Below are 14,206 nucleotides of genomic sequence, written 5' to 3'. Positions count from 1 at the left end.
TGGATGACACAAAAATGATCATATAACTCTAATGAAAGCTAAAGAATGGTTATGGTAAAGTCCACGTACATACTTTCACGATCTACATACATTCTGATCTTTCATCTACACGGTGCACTGACAAAAAACAGGTCACACTTGGTCAACAAGGTTGTGAAAGGACACTGTATAGGAGGTATGCATATCATCATACACCATCACAGGCAGGTAGCCTAGTGGTTAGAGTGTTGGGTTAGTAACCGAAAGGTTGCTGGATCGAATCCCTGAGCTGACAAGGTAAATATCTGTTGTTCTTCCCCTGAGCAAGGCAGTTTAACCCACTGACTAGGTATCTCCATTTACAAATCATCTTATCACAGAAGTCTGCCTCAGGCATGGCCACCATCTTTCCTGGAAACGACATGATTTTGTACCAGACTTATTCTAACATGCATGATTCAACTAATAAGCTGCTCCCCAACAAACAACAAATGTTCCAACAACTTTAGAGAATGTTCCCTTACGAGGCTCATTAATTTTCATAGGTATGTTCCAGTGATGTGCAAGGACTGTTTACAAGAGACCATTCCCTTAATGTCAAACAGAACTTACCTAAAACGTGTTATCATATTAAAGGAGAATTTTCCTATTTCTAAATTATATATACATGTATATATATTTTTGATGTGAATGGCATGTTATAGAAGGGTCCAGATAAGTTTTTTATGATTTGGCTTGTTTTTAAAAACTTAACCCCGGGCTGGGATTCACTTCTTCATTGCTTGTTGTGCATTATACGGGCACGCAAGGACATGAGTGAAATGTAAAAAAAAACACAAAGATACATCATTTTAGAATCTGACACGCTCTCAGTATAGTGATGTTAAGTGCCTTCAAAAAGTATACATACCCCTGCACTTTTTCCAMATTTTGATGTGTTACAGCCTGAATTTAAAATGTATTAAATAGAAATTTAGTGTCACTGGCCTACAGAAAATACCCCATAACGTCAAAGTGGAATTATGTTTTTAGAWTWTTTTTTAGATTAATTAAAAATGAAAAGCTGAAATGTCTTGAGTCAATAAGTATTCAACCACTTTGTTATGGCAAGCTTTAAAAAGTTCAAGAGTAAACATTTGCTTAACAACTCACATAATAAGTTTCATGGACCATATTGCACAATGTGTGTGCAATATAGGCCAAATCCTAATTTGAGATTTGYGTGTGTAATTAACAATGTCAATACATGGCAACCTACAAGTGCCTTCAGAAAGTATTCACACCCCTTGACTTTTTCCAAATTTTGTTGTGTGACAACGTGGATATGGATTTAAATGGTAATTTTTTGTCTATGATCTATACAAAATACTCTGTTATGTCAAAGTGGAAGAAAATGTCTAACATTTGTAAAAAATGTATTTATCTTGATTACGTAAGTATTCAACCCCCTGAGTCAATAAATGTTAGAATCACCTTTGGCAGTGATTACAGTGAGTCTTTCTGGGTAAGTCTTGAAGAGTTTTGCACATCTGGATTGTACATTATTCTTTTTAAAATTCTTCAAGCTCTGTCAATTTTTTTTTTGATCATTGCTAGACAGCCATTTTCAAGTCTTGCCATATATTTTCAAGTGGATTTAAGTCAAAACTGTAATTAGGCCACTCAGGAACATTCAATATCATCTTGGTAAGCAACTCCAGTGTATATTTGGCCTTGTGTTTAAGGTTATTGTCCTGCTGAAAGGTGAATTTGTCTCTGTTGGAAAGCAGACAGAACCAGGTTTTCCTCTAGGATTTGCCTGTGCTTAGCTCTATTCCATTTATTTTTATGCTAAAAAACTCCTTAGTCCTTGTCAGTGGCAAGCGCAACCATAACATAATGCAGCCACCACCATGCTTGAAAATATGATGAGTGGTACTCTGTGATGTGTTCTGTTCGATTTGCACCAAACATAGCACTTTGAATTCAGGGAATAAATGTAATTTCTCTCCAATTTTTTTGCAGTTTTACTTTAGTGCCTTATTGCAGACAGGATGCATGTTTTGGAATATTTTTTATTCTGTACAGCCTTCCTTCTTTTCATTTAGGTTAGTATTGTGGAGTAACTAAAATTTTGTTGATCCATCCTCAGTTTTCTCCAATCACAGCAATTAAACTGTTTTAAAGTCATTATTGGCCTCCAGGTGAAATCCCTGAGCGGTTTCCCTCTTCTCCAGCAACTGAGCTAGGAAGGTATGTATCAGTCACTACCTGTATCTTTGTAGTGACTGGGCGTATTGATACACCATCCAAAGTGTAATTAATAACTTCACCATGCTCAAATGGATATTCAATAACTTCCCCATGCTCAAATGGATATTAAATGTCTTCCGTTCTTTGAGAGGCATTGGAAAACCTCTCTGGTCTTTGTGGTTGAGTCTGTGTTTGAAATTCACTGCTCAACTGAGGGACCTTGCAGATAATTGTATGTGTGGAGTACAGAGATGAGGTAGTCATTCAAAAATCATGTTAAACACTAATATTGCACATAGTGAGTCCATTCAACTTAGTGTGTGACTTAATTCGGCAAGCCATAACAAAGGGGTTGAATATTTATTGATTCAGGCTGTAACACAACAAAATGTAGAAAAAGTCCAGGGGTGTGAACTCTTTCCAAAGGCACTTAGGGTTAGTATATAAGTAGTAGACTGTATTGCCATCTGTCTTGATATAATCTGTTTTGTGGTTTTCCTTATGTACAGTATATTATAGCCATTGAGTGGCATATTATATTGACAGTTTGTTATGTCAGAACTGCGGAAAACTTTTTTTAGGACATTCAGAATCCTCTCATGAAGAACCCTCTACAATCGTGGCCAAAAGTTTTGAGAATGACAAAGTCTGCTGCTTCAGTTTGTATGATGGCAATTTGCATATACTCCAGAATGTTATGAAGAGTGATTAGATGAATTGCAATTAATTGCAAAGTCCCTCTTTGCCATGAAAATGAACTGAATCCCCCAAAAACATTTCCACTGCATTTCATCCCTGCCACAAAAGGACCAGCTGACATAATGTCAGTGATTCTCTCGTTAACACAAGTGTGAGTGTTGACGAGGACAAGGCTGGAGATCACTCTGTCATGCTGATTGAGTTTGAATAACAGACTGGAAGCTTCAAAAGGAGGGTGGTGCTTGGAATCATTGTTCTTCCTCTGTCAAACATGGTTACCTGCAAGGAAACACGTGCCGTCATCATTGCTTTGCACAAAAAGGGCTTCACAGGYAAGGATATTGCTGCCAGTAAGATTGCACCTAAATCAACCATTTATCGGATCATCAAGAACTTCAAGGAGAGCGGTTCAATTGTTGTGAAGAAGGCTTCAGGGCGCCCAAGAAAGTCCAGCAAGCACCAGGACTGTCTCCTAAAGTTGATTCAGCTGCGGGATCGGGGCACCACCAGTACAGAGCTTGCTCAGGAATGGCAGCAGGCAGGTGTGATTGCATCTGCACGCACAGTGAGGCATAGACTTTTGGAGGATGGCCTGGTGTCAAGAAGGACAGCAAAGAAGCCACTTCCCTCCAGGAAAAACATCAGGGACAGATTGATATTCTCCAAAAGGTACAGGGATTGGACTGCTGAGGACTGGGGTAAAGTCATTTTCTCTGATGAATCCCTTTTCCGATTGTTTGGGGCATCCGGAAAAAAGCTTGTCCAGAGAAGACAAGGTGAGCGCTACCATCAGTCCTGTGTCATGCCAACAGTAAAGCATCCTGAGACCATTCATGTGTGGGGTTGCTTCTCAGCCAAGGGAGTGGGCTCACTCACAATTTTGCCTAAGAACACAGCCATGAATAAGGAATGGTACCAACACATCCTCTGAGAGCAACTTCTCCCAACCATCCAGGAACAGTTTGGTGACGAACAATGCCTTTTCCAGCATTATGTCACGCCCTGACCTTAGAGATCCTTATTATTCTCTGTTTGGTTAGGTCAGGGTGTGACTCGGGTGGGATATTCTATGTTTTCTGTTTCTTTGTTTTTGGCCGAGTGTGGTTCCCAATCAGAGGCAGCTGTCTATCGTTGTCTCTGATTGGGGATCATACTTAGGCAGACCTTTTTCCCACCATTAGGTTGTGGGATCTTGTTTTCTGTTTAGTTACTGTTGCCTGACAGAACTGTGCGGTTTMGATTTTGTTATTTTGTTTGAGTGTTTTTAAAAATTAAAATCATGAACACTTTCCACGCTGCGCTTTGGTCTACTCTTTCTACCACCAACGAGAGCCGTTGGAGCACCTTGCCATAAGGCAAAAGTGATAACTAAGTGGCTCAGGTAACAAAACATTGATATTTTGGGTCCATGTTCAGGAAACTCCTCAGACCTTAATCCCATTGAGAACTTGTGGTCAATCCTCAAGAGGCATGTGGACAAACAAAAACCCACAAATTCTGACAAACTTCAAGCATTGATTATGCAAGATAGGGCTGCCATCAGTCAGGAAATAGCCCAGAATTTAATCCGCCCTGACAGCATGCCAGGGCGGATTGCAGAGGTCTTGAAAAAGAAGGGTCAACACTGCAAATATTGACTCTTTGCATCAACTTCATGTAATTGTCAATAAAAGCCTTTGACACTTATGAAATGCTTGTAATTATAATTCAGTATTCCATAGTAACATCTGACAAAAATATCTAAAGACACTGAGGCAGCAAACTTTGTGGAAATTAATAATTGTGTCATTCTCAAAACATTTGGCCACGACTGTACAAAGRTGACAGGGTATAACCACAGATGAAGGGGGAAATCCAGATGTGTCAGATGAGGTAAAAACCTGAAGCATCCGGTGGAGGCTTCCACAGAGAAAGTCCAGTGGCAGGCAAAGGGAGAAGATGAGGCAAGATGAAACTGGGCCGACATTCTGCACATTTTCTCTTAGATGCAACATCCATCCAATCTCAGTACAGTTTTCTGTTCCCAGAACTAAAATCATTTGTGAATAGAGTGCAGTAAGTTTTCTACACTTGACCCTTTCCTAAAGTTTCAAAAAATTGCGTTGTTCAAGTTCCTTAATGGAAATATGCAAATACATGCTAAAATATGCCAATAGGATCTCACTAACTCATGCTCATCATAAATTGCACACCTCCTTGCTTGTTCTGCCCACTGTCTCTCAGTGGTTCCCTTTGTAAAGTTAGTTGAAAGTATATTTAGTATAACCTAGGTAGTTTATCTGGAGGTCGAGCATTTTAATCAGCTGAGCTGGCTTTCTGTAGAGTAAAGGGTAATATATGTCTTTATTATTACTGACTCCTGTGGAGGCTGCTGAGAGGAGGACGGCTCATAATAATGGCTGGAATGGAGCGAAATATTTGATACCATTCCACTTATTCCGCTCCAGCCATTGCCATAAGCCCGTCCTCCCCAATTAAGGTGCCACCCACCTCCTGTGACTGACTCAGCCCCCAGGTACCTAACCTATCAAATTATTTTACTTTTATTGGAGATGTCCACCAATATAACACCAGAGCCAGAGATTCTGATATTGCCTCTGTTAAATGTAAGAGTTTATCTGGTAAGAACACCTTTTTATACAGTATACCAGCGTTGTTGAGTGGAACAAACTACCATGCTTAATTTTCAACAATTTCAACTTAATTTTAAAAGATTGTCAAATGATGTCTAATGATCAATTAACATAAAAAAATGTATGTCTGTTTCTAGAGTACCAGTCAAAAGTTTGGACACACCTACTCATTCAAGTGTTTTTCTTTATTTGTTCTATTTTSTACATTGTAGATGTCAATGATGTGCGTACTGGGAGTGGAGTCAGGTGCAGGCGAGCAGAGAGTTGTGAACAGGCGCACATTTTATTAAGGCAGGAGAAACCAACAGACGGACGCCACTGTGTCGAAAACCTCCAGCCAATATGCCAAAGTGCAAAACGTGCAAACAGTCACAATAATATGTAGAAGCAAATAAACATACCTCGTGAAATAAAACACGGAATAAACGCACACAAAGACATGAGGGGGAACAGAGGAATAAATACATGTAGTGTGATTGGGGAATGAAAACCAGGTGTGCAGGGAAAAAGACAAAACAAATGGATACATGACAATGGAGCGGCGATGGCTAGAAAGCCGGTGACGTCGACTGCCGAAYGCCGCACAAACAAGGAGAGGAGCCGACTTCGGTGGAAGTCGTGACAGTACCCCCCCGTTGACGCGCGGATCCAGGGGTGCGCCGACACTGGCCTCGGGGACGACCCGGAGGGCGAGGCGCAGGGCGATCCGGCCGGCGACGGTGGAACTCCCGCAGCAGTTCAGGGTCCAACACATCCGCAACCGGAACCCATCACCTCTCCTCCAGACCGTATCCCTCCCACTCCACGAGGTACTGAAGGACCCTCGCCCGACGCCTCGAATCCAGGATGGAACAGACGGAGTACGCCGGGGCCCCCTCGATGTCCAGAGGGGGCGGAGGAACCTCCCGCACCTCAGACTCCTGGAGCGGACCAGCCACCAAAAGCCCTGTCCAACACATGGAACGAGGGTTAATCTGGTAATCGGGGGGAAGCTGTAACCTGTAAAATACCTCGTTGACTCTCCTCAGGACTTTAAATGGCCCCACAAACTGCAGGCCCAGCTTCCGCAGGGCAGGCGGAGGGGCAGGTTTCGGGTCGAGAGCCAGGTGAYGGTCCGCACTGATCTTTTGGCGCAGCGCGGCCTGCTGGAGGGGACCATGGGTGGCTTCCCATGTCTCCTCCGCACGCCTGAACCAATCGTCCACCGCAGAAGCCTCGGTCTGACTCTGATGCCACGGTGCCAGAACCTGCTGGTACCCCAATACACACTGAAAGGGGGAGAGTTTAGTGGAGGAGTGGCAGAGCGAGTTCTGCGCCATCTATGCCCAGGGCACGAACGCCGCCCACTCCCCCGGCCGGTCCTGGCAATAGGACCGCAGAAACCTGCCCACATCCTGGTTCACTCTTTCCACCTGCCCATTACTCTCGGGGTGGRAACCTGAGGTGAGGCTGATCGAGACCCCCATACGCTCCATGAACGCCCTCCAGACTCTCGAAGTGAACTGGGGACCCCGATCAGACACTATATCCTCAGGCACCCCGTAGTGCCGGAAGACGTGTGTAAACAGGGCCTCCGCAGTTTGTAGGGCCGTAGGCAGACCGGGCAGAGGGAGGAGAYGACAGGACTTAGAGAAACGATCCACAACGACCAGGATCGTGGTGTTTCCCTGTGAGGGAGGAAGATCCGTTAGAAAATCCACCGACAGGTGTGACCAAGGCCGTTGTRGAACGGGTAAGGGATGTAGCTTACCTCTGGGCAGGTGTCTAGGAGCCTTACACTGGGCGCACACCGAGCAGGAGGAAACATAAACCCTCACGTCCCGAGCCAAGGTGGGCCACCAGTACTTCACAGTCAGACAGCGCACCGTCYGACCGAGCCCCAGATGACCAGAGGAGGGTGATGTGTGGGCTCAATAGATCAACTGGTCACGGACAGCAGACAGAACGTACTGACGCTCAACGGGACACTGGAGTGAAGCGGGCTCCGTACGCAACGCCTGCTCAATGTCCGCGTCCAGCTCCCACACGACCGGCGCTAYCAGGCAAGAGGCCGGGAGAATGGGAGTCTGATCCATGGGCCGCTCCTCTGTGTCATACAGCCGGGACAGTGCATCTGCCTTCACATTCTGGGAACCTGGTCTGTAGGACAGGGTAAACACAAAACGGGTAAAGAACATGKTCCACCTTGCCTGATGAGGATTCAGTCTCCTAGCTGCTCGGATGTACTCCAGGTTGCGGTGGTCAGTCCAGATGAGGAAAGGGTGTTTAGCCCCCTCAAGCCAATGTCTCCACGCCTTCAAAGCCTTRACCACAGCCAACAGCTCCCGGTCCCCCACATCATAGTTCCGCTCCGCCGGTCTGAGCTTCTTTGAGAAGAAAGCACAGGTGCGGAGCTTCTGTGGCGTGCCCGAGCACTGAGAGAGCACGGCTCCTATCCCAGCCTCGGACGCGTCCACCTCCACTATGAACGCCAAAGAGGGATCCGGATGGGCCAGCACGGGAGCCGAGGTAAACAGAGCTCTTAGCTGCCCAAAAGCCCTGTCCGCCTCAACCGACCACTGCAGACGTACAGGACCCCCCTTCAGCAGTGAGGTAATGGGAGCAGCCACCTGGCCAAAACCCCGGATAAATCTCCGGTAGTAATTGGCAAACCCTAAAAATCGCTGCACCTCCTTTACCGTGGTGGGAGTCGGCCAATTACGAATGGCTGCAATGCGGTCACTCTCCATCTCCACCCTTGATGTGGAAATGCGATACCCTAGGAAGGAGACGGCCTGCTGAAAGAACAGGCATTTCTCAGCCTTGACGTACAGGTCATGCTCCAACAGTCGTCCAAGTACCTTGCACACCAAGGACACATGCTCGGCGCGTGTAGCGGAGTATATCAGAATGTCATCGATATAGACCACTACACCCTGTCCGTGCAGGTCCCTGAAAATCTCATCTACAAAGGATTGGAAGACTGATGGAGCATTCATTAACCCGTACGGCATTGTCGAGGTACTCATAATTCCCTGAGGTGGTACTAAACGCCGTCTTCCACTCGTCTCCCTCCCGGATACGCACCAGGCTGTACGCACTCCTTAGATCCAGTTAGATCCAGTGAAGAAGCGCGCCCCGTGCAATGACTCAATCGCCGTGGCGATAAGAGGTAGCGGGTAACTGTACCTCACCGTGATTTGATTGAGACCTCGATAGTCAATGCACGGGCGCAGACCTCCATCCTTCTTCTTCACAAAAAAGAAACTTGAGGAGGCGGGTGAAGTGGAGGACCGAATGTACCCCTGACGCAGGGATTTGGAGACATATGTCTCCATAGCCACCGTCTCCGCTTGCGACAGGGGATACACGTGACTCCTGGGAAGTGCAGCGTCTACCAGRAGATTTATCGCATAATCCCCCCGTTGATGGGGTGGTAATTGAGTGCCTTCTTTTTACAGAAGGCGAGAGCCAAATCGGCATATTCTGGGAGAATGCGCACGGTGGAGACATGGTCTGGACTTTCCACCGTGGTAGCACCAACGGAAACCCCTACACACCTCCCCGAGCACTCTCGCAACTACCCCGTGAGAGCCCTCTGTTGCCAGGAAATGGTGGGGTTATGACGAGCCAACCAGGGAAGGCCTAGTACCACGGGAAACGCAGGAGAGTCAATGAGGAAGAGACTGATTCTCTCCTCGTGACCCCCCTGCGTCTCCATGGCCAGGGAGATGGTGGCTTCCCTGATTAACCCGGACCCTAATGGTCGACTATCCAGAGCGTGTACCACAGGAATAATGGGGATCCCTAAACTAAGGGTGAACGCTCTGTCGATAAAGTTCCCAGCTGTGCCTGAATCGACGAGCGCCTTATGCTGAGAATGCGGGGAAAACTCAGGAAAACAAACAGGTACAAACAGGTGGACAACAGAGGACTCTGGATGAGAGTGGTGCAGACTCACCTGGGGTGACGCTAGAGTGCCCTGCCTGCTGCTTCGACTCCCAGAGGGACCAACCCGGATCCGACCGGCAGTGTGCCCTCTGCGGCCACAGATGGTGCACGTGAAGGCCCCTCCTCCAGCCTCCCTATGCGCAGCCCCTCCCAGCTCCATGGGCACCGGAGCGGGGGTGCTGGAAGATGGAACCGACAGAGSCCCCTCTGGACGTTCGCGGGTGACCAGCAAGTTATCCAACCGGATGGACAGATCCACCAGTTGGTCAAAAGTGATGGTGGCATCCTCTGCAGGCCAACTCCTGTCGGACGTCCTCGCGCAGGCTGCATCGGTAGTGGTCGATAAGGGCCCTGTCGCTCCATCCTGCTCCGGCGGCCAAGATCTGGAACTCCAGTGCGAACTCCTGTGCGCTCCTCGTCCCCTGCCTCAAATGGAAGAGCCGTTCCCCCGCCGCTCTTYCTTCGGATGGATGGTCGAAGACGGCCCGGAAGCGGCAGGTGAACTCTTCGAAGTGGTCCAACGCCGCGTCTCCTTCTCCCCATCTGGCGTTTGCCCACTCCAGAGCTCTCCCTGAGAGGCATGAGACGAGGGCGGACACTCTCTCCCTTCCCGAGGGAGCTGGGTGAACGGTAGCCAGGTATAAGTCCAGTTGTAGGAGGAACCCCTGGCACTGTGCTGCCGTCCCATCATACTCCCTGGGAAGGGAGAGACGCATCCCACTGGAACTGGATCCGGACTGGACGGGTAGAGGTAACCCCGGTTGCGCTGGTCAAGGTGCTGGAGAGACTTCCTGTCTCTCCCAGTGGTCCATGGTCTGGACAACGCGATCCATCATGGCACCGATTATCATAGATATATCGGTGGTGACAGTGTTTCCTAGCCATTCTGCAATGGGCAGCTGGGGGAGGTGCTCTTATTCTCCATGGACATTACAGTGTCCCAAAATATATAGGATTTGTATGTCAATCTCTTATGACTTTAAGTGGAAGAGAGCTTGACTTCATCACTACATGTTTTTGTAAGAAGAGTTGACAGACTAAGTGTACTGAGCTGTCTAWTTAATCTGCTAGCACACAGCTTGTACACCCAATCATATCCCACAAGACATGCCACCAGAGTTCTCTTCACAATCCCCATGTTCAGAACATACTGTGGGAGGTGCACAGTACTACATAGAGCCATGACAACATGGAACTCTATTCCACATCAGGTAATTGATGCAAGCGGGGACTGAGGTGCAGACACACGCATACGCACTCTACACACACGCACATTGTAATATTGTTGTGTACTGGTATTATACATTTTGTATTGTGGATATGTAGCGGTGTGGTAATGTTATATGATGTACTGTTTTATCTTTTGTTTTATATGTAATGGTAGGGCCATGGTGTGTTTGGACCCCAGGAAGAGTGGCAACATCTAATTGTGATCCCTAATAAAAACAAATACAAATTCCCTGACTTGGAATAATCAGTAAAGTTACTTGATGAACGGTCAAGTTTTAAAATCAAGGCAGATACATGTAACAATGACAGTACGCTTGCAATATTCTGAGTATCCCAAATGGAATAATAATAACACTTCCCTGTTTATCCCAAATTATATTGATTGATTGGCAGAAAAGTGGCCACCACTTGACATTATATAGTATTTTGTATGGATCAGTGATGTCCCACACACTTTCCCTGAAAGTACTTTTTGAAAGTGATTAGAGACAATCACAAAAAGATCACAAAGAGACTATCACAACGATAACAATCTACTGTACATTAAACCTGCAATACTAGGTTTAAGGGGACTTCGCTATTGTTGTCAATACTAATAGAATTAGAATTTTTTCATTCAATATCATGCAATTTATACTGATTTCTGATTTATCATATAGGGCTAGGATCCCATTTTTCTATGTACAGTTCATATGTTGTGCTTGGGATACTTCRGGATATTTTAATGAAACTTCCCCAGAGTTGGATGAACTCATGCATACCATTTTTAGGAAGTTGCTAAGTAGCGTTAGAGCAATTGCTAACTAGAAATTAACTAACTAATTAATTAATTAAGTAACCAGCGCAATGACTGGAAGTCAATGGGAACAGATAGCATGCTAGCTGTTCCTGTAGACTTCTAGTCATTGGACTAATAATTCCTGTTAGCGGTGGCTCACGAAACTACCTCTAAYTTCCTTTATACTGGACGCAGAGACATGCAATGGTATCCACAAGTTCATCAGACTCTGGGGTGCCAAGATGGCGGCTTGAACAGCCGCTTTTTTACCGAGCTCCGCACCAAACTTCRGAAAGATTGTGAAAAGAACAAGTTTACAGTCTATTACTGTTTTTATTTGTTCAAGATATAAGAACTTTCATGTGACTGGAATAATAATTGGATAATTTATTTTGGCATGTCTATGCGAAGTCGTGACAAAAAAAGAAAGGAAGAAGCTAGCCGTTCTTTTGCTAATCAACAAGAGAGAAATGTGCTTATAGACAACTGCCTGTTCCAACTCCCCGCACTTGCCGGGCTACAGGGGGGATCCAGCCAGGACGAGTGGTGCTAGCCCTGCGCTCGAGACCGCCAGTGCGCCTCCACGGTCCAGTGCATCCGGTGCCTCGGCCAAGAACAAGGCCCCCTGCATGTCTCCCCAGCCTGGTGAGTCCTGTGCCTTCTCCCAGAGCCAGGCCTCCTGTGTGTCTCTCCACTCCAGTGATGATCCATGGCAAGAAGCCTCCAGTGGTGATCCATGGCACGAAGCCTCCAGTGGTGATCCATGGCACGAAGCCTCCAGTGATGATCCATGACAGGAAGCCTCCAGTGATGATCCATGGCAGGAAGCCTCCAGTGATGATCCATGGCAGGAAGCCTCCAGTGATGATCCATGGCAGGAAGCCTCCAGTGATGATCCATGGCACGAAGCCTCCAGTGATGATCCATGCACGAAGCCTCCAGTGATGATCCATGGCACGAAGCCTCCAGTGATGATCCATGGCACGAAGCCTCCAGTGATGATCCATGGCATGAAGCCTCCATGATGGTCCATGGCAAGAAGCCTCCAGTGGTGATCCACGGCACGAAGCCTCCAGTGATGATCCACGGCACGAAGCCTCAGTGGTGATCCATGGCACGAAGCCTCCTGTGAGTGGATCCACGGCACGAAGCCTCCAGTGATGGATTCCACGGCACGAAGCCTCCAGTGATGATCCACGGCACGAAGCCTCCAGTGATGATCCATGGCACAAAGCCTCCAGTGAGAATCCATGGCACGAAACCTCCAGTGAGGAGTTATGGCACGAGGCCTCCAACGAAGGACGTCAGTCCGGAGCCTCCAGCAACGCCCTCTAGTCCGGAGCCTCCAGCGTCGCCCTCTAGTCCGGAGCCTCCAGCGACGGGCTTCAGTCCGGAGCAGCCAGAGTCTCCCTCCTCTCCGGAGCAGCCAGAGTCTCCCTCCTGTCCGGAGCAGCCAGAGTCTCCCTCCTGTCCGGAGCAGCCAGAGTCTCCCTCCTGTCCGGGGCCCGCCGCGAGGGTCCCCGGTCCGGGGTCGGCGGTAAGGGTCCAAGAGGCTAAGTGGGCCAAGACTAAGGTGGAGCGGGGTCCACGTCCCGCACCAGAGCCGCCACCGCGGTGAAATGCCCACCCAGACCCTCCCCTATTGGTTCAGGTTTTGCGGCCAGAGTCCTCACCTCCGGTGGGGGTACTGTCACGCCCTGACCATAGATTGCTTTGTATGTTTCTATTTTCAGTTTGGTCAGGGTGTGATGTGGGTGGGTATTCTATGTTGTAGGTCTAGGGTTTCTATTTCTATGTGTTTGGCCTGGTATGGTTCTCAATCAGAGGCAGCTGTCTATCGTTGTCTCTGAGAGCCATACTTAGGTAGCCTGTTTACCCACTTTTGTTTGTGGGTGGTTATTTTCTGTTTAGTGTTTTTCGTCACCTTACAGGACTGTTCGTTTGTCGTTTTTGTTGTTTTGTTCAGTGTTCAGTTGTTTATTAAAATAATGAACACTTACCACGCTGCACCTTGGTCCTCCTCTCTTTCTCCAGACGACAATCGTTACAGTCATGCCTTATTGGAATGGATTTATTGATAATATCTGTTGGAAAAAAGTTTGGATTTTGCCACACACATACCTACTTGTTAACAAAATTAAGGAAGTTTCCTTTAAAATTATTCATAAATATTATCCTGCCAACCACTTTATGAAGAAGTTTAAGGAAAACATCAACTCAAATTGCTCCTTTTGTAATGACCACCCAGAAACAGTGTTGCATCCTTTTTGGCATTGTATTTGTGTAAAAAAAACTGTGGCAAGACATCAGTAGATTTATAATTGAACACATTTATGAAGTTCTTACACWGTTGTGGAGAGATGTACTGCTTGGATTCTTTACCTACGATAGGAATAAGCTGAATTTTTTAAATGTAATTAATTTCTTTATTATTTTGGCCAAATTTCATATTCACAAATGTAAATTTACAAACAAAAAAACACATTTTAAAAACTGTATTTTAAGACAATTAAATACTCTACTAACAAAAAATCTGTTAGAATTATAAGTGTATGTATTGCCCTTAAGGTCCTTGTGTAATGTGATATTGTGATATTGTACCCCCTAGCTCAATTGTCCATTGTATATTATCCATATATACTTGTGTTCCCTCATGTACTTCCTGTATTGATTTGTTGTTAATAATTTTTAATTTTTTAAATAAAAAAAATTGGATATTTTTTAY

Source organism: Salvelinus sp. IW2-2015, linkage group LG13 (assembly GCF_002910315.2).
Source record: "Salvelinus sp. IW2-2015 linkage group LG13, ASM291031v2, whole genome shotgun sequence".
Lineage (NCBI taxonomy): Eukaryota > Metazoa > Chordata > Actinopteri > Salmoniformes > Salmonidae > Salvelinus > Salvelinus sp. IW2-2015.
Note: the sequence above shows the minus strand (reverse complement) of the source record.